At 39.7% G+C, this 6910-nt stretch overlaps 2 non-coding genes across 2 annotated transcripts; both read left to right on the top strand.

The window, feature by feature from the left end:
• The first annotated feature begins 5185 nt into the window (after positions 1-5185).
• trnar-acg (transfer RNA arginine (anticodon ACG)) lies at positions 5186-5258 on the top strand. The gene has a single exon. It is a non-coding gene; the product is annotated as a tRNA-Arg (tRNA).
• Positions 5259-5586: 328 nt separating this feature from the next.
• trnae-uuc (transfer RNA glutamic acid (anticodon UUC)) lies at positions 5587-5658 on the top strand. The gene has a single exon. It is a non-coding gene; the product is annotated as a tRNA-Glu (tRNA).
• Positions 5659-6910: the final 1252 nt, after the last annotated feature.

The raw sequence follows: 6910 nt of genomic DNA, 5'->3' as shown, positions 1-6910 counted from the left end.
TAAATAAATAAACCCTTAACAAAAAATCCACAGCATCTTTATCCAGATTCATTGGGGTTTTACAGATTTATCCTCTGGCATACTCTTCAGACACAGAAAGGCTTAATGTTAACAGACCTTTGAGATATTTCTGATACTACTGTTGAATTTTCACTTGCTCTTAACCCTGTTCCTGAAGTGTCACAGACGTTTTGTCTGACAGCTCTTCCATATCCTGCTCAGTATTCATTCATTTTGTTGCTTTTAACTGATCTACATGCTTTTTGTAGGACTTGCCCTTTCCCCAGACAAGGTAAGTAACTGGACCTAATGGCCTTCCACTTCTCTTCCCTTCCCCTGAACTGCTTCACATGTACCTTCTGCTGTGGATAAAATACTCTCACATGAACTGAACTTCTTATTTGTGTTTGCTGCTTTTCCTGCATTTGAGAAGAGAACTGTGGCTGTATCTGTGATAGCCTTCTTCTAATTTTCCTTTTCAGAAACAATTCAGATGGGACTGAAGTATTTCTGTAACAGAAAAAAAATCTGTCAATGCAATGTGGAAGTGTGATGCCTAATTGTTTTTGCTTGTCCAATGACTGCTTAAAGGTTTACAAATTGAGGCCCATTAGCCGAATCAATTACCTTCAGTAATTTATAGCTGGCAAACATACTACACATCACCTCAACTGTTGCTTTAGCAGTAGTAGTAGTCATTAGTGTGATTTCTTTGGCACATAAAAGTCTCTGAGCGTTTTCAAAATGTCAGCTAGTAGTGTTTCAGATGGTCTTTTTGGTGCCAATAAATCTGTGAGGAATGAAATAGTCTTTGCACCTACCATAGACAGAAAAAGTGTTGTGTGTTGTTTGCTTTCTTCGATTCCGCTGGCTTATTGTGCGAAGTGCTCTTCATAGCCTCTACAAAACACAGGCCCGATTCTGTGCTGAACACCGCCATCATCTCTCTCTCTCTTTAACGATCGCTTTTCAGCCTGGTGCTTCGTTGCCAAATTGTTGTCACTGGGAGGACACCTGGAATTTCTGAGCTGAGGAAGAAACCACATTATAACAAACTGAAGTTTATTAACAGATTCTATGAACATGATGCACCTCATAGCGTGTACACAAGCACACACACCTCACGTCACATGCCACCATAGCTCTACTTTTTTTAATACATACACATCAAAGATTATGTCAACATATTTGTCTTTATATTTGTTTTTATATACTTTTTAAAGGATCTTTAATACGCTACAAATAGCTTAAAATTAAACTGATAAAAAAAGGACATGCAGTCTTCAAAGGATAAATTCATAGTTCACTTCTGGCAATAATGTTCTTTATGTGTTGTGCTTAGGGATGGTATGGATGTCCAACAGGAAGTAGATTTACTTTCAAACCAAAAAAATTCATAGTCTGGATTTATTGATGAGCGCACCAGAGAGGATAAAGTAAACAATAATCTCTGGTAATGTAGTACTTGTTTGGAATGAAGACTTGTTTATTCTCAGCCCATTTGATGCTCCATGTAGTTACCGTATGAATATGAACCTCCAACTCCCTACAACCTAATCTGAAAGAAGTGGGCACTTATAATAATTATATAAAATATTAAATCATCATTAAAACTTTCTTGGTAGACAGATCATAATTCATGATGTCATCACTTACAGTTTCCTATTTCCACCTTTTCTCTCTTTTAATCTGTGCACAGTTCCACTTGCAGTACTGTTTCCTTTCCACTCTCTAACTCTGCACTACTGTGTGGTCCTCTTACTGCCGTCTCACGTTTTCCTAAAAGTAATTCCATTGTCTGATTGTCCAATTATTACAAATTTGATCCCAGTTTCGAAACCATTTTAGCCTCCAAAGTTTGCCACTGGTTTCACCTATTAATTGTAGTCCTATATCCCCCTGGATCCATTAATTATTATTTTTTCTGATTATGTGAATTCTTCTTCTATAGTTGGTCAGTCTAATCATTAGGATGTCCTTATGATTATGGCTTTATCTTGATCAAAAGTGTATTGAGTACAAGTATGTGCACTGTGTATACATAATTTATATTAATTACAATGTACACCATCATGGCACCTGTTAGGGGGTGGGATATATTAGACAGCAAGTGAACAATTTTGTCCTCAAAGCTGATGTGTTAGACGCAGAAAAAATGGGCGAACGTATGGAGAAGAGGCAAATTATGATGGCTATACGACTAGATCAGAGCATCTCCAAAACTGCAGCTCTTGTGGTGTGTTCCCGGTCTGCAGTAGTCAGTATCTATCAAAGGTGGTCCAATGAAGGAACAGTAGTTTATGGCGGTGAGTGAGGGCAAGACTAGTGAGAAAACCTGAACACAATCAAAGGGGGCTGAACACAAATGCAAATAACCAGATCACAGTTCTGGAGAAATGTTTACTTATTTTTAATTAGATAATAATGCAGGTCAAATAATCAAAACAAAACAAAACAAATCCAACAAGTCAGCTCAAAAGACTTGACAGTAGTTCCAAAGAATAAATCCCCCAAATCCACAAGGTTAATCCAAAAGCATACAAAAGGTTCACAGGAGTCTAATCAAAAAACAAAGTCAATACCTCCAAAAAGTCATTCTAATTAGTCCACAAAATAAATCCATAAGGCATTCAAAAGAGCACTTGTCAATCAATCAAAACAAAGAACTATACCAGATGCACAAAGTCTTTTAAGGACAAGGCCATAAAACAGAGCACACGGCTGACCTAGACTTAATCAAGGTACAGGAAACACTAAGCAAAGTATTTGTGGAGGAAAAGGGTGACTTAAATACACAAACCTAAACAAAGCACAGGAGACACCTATTAGACATAATGACAGAGACTGGACACCAACAAAAAGACAGTGGGGGCCTCTAGTGACCAGAAAACAGTCCACAACCCTGACAGGAAACCAGTAGATATCAGTTTATATCTTGCTCTGTTCATGTTACAATTAGTTGCATATCTTACCTGTATATTTCAGTCTAGTTGTGTTGATATTTAACATGATCAGAAAATGACATGATTTTCAAAGTCTTTTCCTGTTTCATCATAAAATGGACATAATAAAGCGTCCAAAAGTCAGAATGGACAAACCCATGTGTATAAATCACACCAAAATATGGATTTGAATTAAAACACTTAAGAGAAACATTATTTCAGACTTTTGGATAACAGCTTGATAGACTTTTATTTGATAATTATGTGCAGTATTGAGATTAAAATTTATACTTGATTTGGATTGGTCAGAAGGTGTTCAGCATGGACCTGATAGCAGTTCAGGTTTCAAATCAAATCTCTCTTTTTTAAGAATGTCCTTTTTCTGATTATATATATACAGTTATACAAACCAAAAAATAGTGTATGTCAAATATGTACAGAAGAAACTGAATTTGAGTTTAGAGACTAACTAACTAACTAACTAACTAACTAACTAAATATAATCACAATCGTTTACATCAGCAAACAAAACATTAATATAAATTATGTATACACAGTGCACATACTTCATCAAGCCACAATTATAAGGACATCCTAATGATTAGACTGACCAACTATAGAAGAAGAATTCACATAATCAGAAAAAATAAAAATTAATGGCCCCAAGTTTCAGAAAATCTGCCAGTATTGCCCTTTATTGTGTACCTAATTTTATCCAAATGAATGAAGCTCATAACATCTTACTGCCAGTCATCAAAAGATGGAGGGAGAATTTGTTTCCATAGCAGAAGAATATGCCATCTAGCTAATAATGTTACCGTTAAACGTGACTTTATTGGATTGCCTGCAGAGCTGGCAAGGAGTTCACCAAATCGCTCAGTTAATAACGGCCGGGAACGCTTCCTCAACGGAATCCGAAAACAATCACTGATTGCAGCCAGCAGCATGTTGGTGTTGCGTTCATTTCGATTCACTGCGCAAAACGTTACATAACCAAAGCCACAGTACCATTGACCTCTTCAACTTAAATCGTTCTTAAGCTTCTTGATGAACCGAGGTGAACTCTCTCAGCGTTGCTAAGCCTAAATGCTACAGTTTTACCTACTTCCAGTCCTATGTGACAATTCTAACTACTTTACTAAATGTACTACAGTACATTAACAACTATAGTGTTTTGAGTACATTCTATGTGTTGATTGGTTCTTAAAGTACATGTCTTGTGGCCAGCCCAGCAGGAGACTCCAGAGTGTGTAAAGGCCTGACATGAGCACACCATGGTAACTGTTAGAAAAACACTAACTGATTTGTCATCACTTATTTATTTGTAGGCGATATTGGAGTAGTGTCTGGATATTTTATTTCTGGATTAACTTGATTTGTCTAACGCTTACTCTATCTCCTTGCTATAGCTCTCAGTGTGTGACTGAGAATGCAGAACACTTTGGTTTCAGCTGTGAGTGCTGTGATCATAATTTGGGCATGAATCAGATCGTCTCGGGATATAGCGCTAACAAAGACTACAGCCATTCCAATCATGTCTAAATCAAAAGCCAGAGGCCCGCCAGAAAGCATAGCGCTACGTATAGCGGCTGCATTTTCGGAATCCCAAAACGATCACTGATTGCAGCCAGCGGCGTGTTGGTGTTGCGTTCATTTCGATTCATTGCGCAAAAACAGTATATAACCAAAGCTACAATACCATTGAACTCTTCAACTTAAATCGTTCTTAAGCTTCTTGATGAACTGAGGAGAACTCTCTTTTGGCTTATTTTCTCTCTCGGTGTCTGTGAGTGTCAGTCCCAGTGTCAATAGAACTAATCATGTAGTGTATCTGGGTTGCAGGATTTTTTAATTTATTTGTTTGTTTTTTTTTATTTAAAAAGCACAGAAGGTATCATTTGCATATGAATCTGTTCGTCTCTCGATATAGTGTCAAAAAAGATTCCAAACTATTCCAATCATGTCTAAATCAAAAAGCCACTGCACCAGGCCAGAGGGGCACCAGAACGCATATCACAACATGTAGCAGCTCCTTTTACCTGCCAGCCCAGGTGCATGGGGTGCCGTGATCGTATAGTGGTTAGTACTCTGCGTTGTGGCCCCAGCAACCCTGGTTCGAATCCGGGTTATGGTATTAGCTTTTCCACATCACCGTTGAACGCTAGGCATGGCTTTTGACCTCTAGCCGTTTGTCACTTGAAAAGCATAAGCAGGTATGACCCCGCTCCCCTTAAAGCTCACGTGGGCCAGTGGCGCAATGGATAACGCGTCTGACTACGGATCAGAAGATTCTAGGTTCGACTCCTGGCTGGCTCGGCTACCTTTTAAGAGCCCAGAGGTGTGCCCCAAACTCCAGCTGCCGAATTGCTGGCAGAGTAACACCTCCCATAATCCCTGAAATGCGGAGAGTCCTGTACTGGGAGGTATGCTGGCTTTCTGCACCAGGAACACCAGCCCACCCTCTGTCTAGCGGCTGATCTTCCACTGGAGTGACAGCTCGAGTAGCTGGATGTTCGGTCAGCGCTGGCCAATTTTGTGCTCTGCAATGCAAGGTTCCCATGCAAAGCTCTGGATGATACCGCGCCGGAAATCAAACTGCTTGGTGGTCGAGTAAAACACCGATCTCAACTCTCCTGGGGAGCTCTCCCATATGGTCTAGCGGCCAGGATTCCTGGTTTTCATCCAGGTGGCCCGGGTTTGACTCCCGGTATGGGAACGTGACTTTATTGGATTGCCTGCAGAGCTGGCAAGAAGTTCACCAAATCGCTCGGTTAATAACGGCCGGGAATGCTTCCTCAAGGGAAACCAAAAACGATCACTGATTGCAGCCAGCAGCATGTTGGTGTTGTGTTCATTTCGATTCACAGCGCAAAACGTTACATAACTGATTTGTCATCACTTATTTATTTGTAGGCTCCCATGGGCCAGTGGTGCTACTTGAAGAACGATAGTCTGGGTCAGCCGGCCAATCACAGCTCACCTGGGAAATCTTTCTCGCCCAATCACATCGGCCCGTTACATCTTTATTCCCCAATCCCTGGGCTGAAAAGATGGACAGACAATGATGGCCGCGCCCATAGCGAGCCAATCAAATCTCTCACAATTTTATCGTTCTCCGCTAATCACAACAATGGCCCGCCCACGGCAATCGATGGATCGTGCGTGCTAATGACGTGTCATTCAAGTCAAATGTATTCGCATAATTACAGTGTGGCACAGAAGCGGATTACAAACGAATTACTGCGTCAGGTAAGAGACTATGTTTTTTCAGTGTGGGATTTACCTTTTTATTTTAATAACTTTGTTTAACCTTTATTTTAGTAGGTTTTTATTTATCTTTACTTTAACGGTTGTTGTTTACACATCTAGATGTAAATATCTGGAAATGAAATCTGAGAATTCTGGTCTTTAGCCTTATATACTTTTTTGGAACTTAAAGCCAAATTGTCTTCAAAGTATAAAAAACCATTTGAGTATTTTCAGAGGGGACTGTACAAATAGTCTTAATAAGTGAGCGAGTGTGTATCTCTGATAGAAACTACTATATATTAACTGTACCAAGTCAGTGTGTTTTATGAGTATTGTTCATTTCCATCAATCTAACCTAACACTAGCCTACAATCTCCACAGAAGGTTGATCTGAAAAAGAGACCTCAGTCTGGGAATTCCTCCACATCTAAGAGTACATCCCCTACCCTGACTCCATCACCATCCCCAACTCCTAAGCCTCTAATTGGTGAAACCCTGTCTTCTGCTTCTTCCCAACCATGTTCTAAAAGTAGTGGTGGCTCCAGCAGTGGCAGCATCACTGATGAAGGTCAGTGCAAATAAAGATGATCAGACTTTATGGTGTGTAGGAATGTACTCTCATTCACACTATTGCAGTTTACCAGTCTCTAACATACAAAAGCCAACATGGTTGTGGACCATGAACGTAGACAGGGTATTCAGAAATGAACACATCTATC

This window comes from Hemibagrus wyckioides, unplaced genomic scaffold (assembly GCF_019097595.1).
Source record: "Hemibagrus wyckioides isolate EC202008001 unplaced genomic scaffold, SWU_Hwy_1.0 Contig36, whole genome shotgun sequence".
NCBI lineage: Eukaryota > Metazoa > Chordata > Actinopteri > Siluriformes > Bagridae > Hemibagrus > Hemibagrus wyckioides.
Note: the sequence above shows the minus strand (reverse complement) of the source record. Positions and strands in the feature narration are given on the sequence as shown.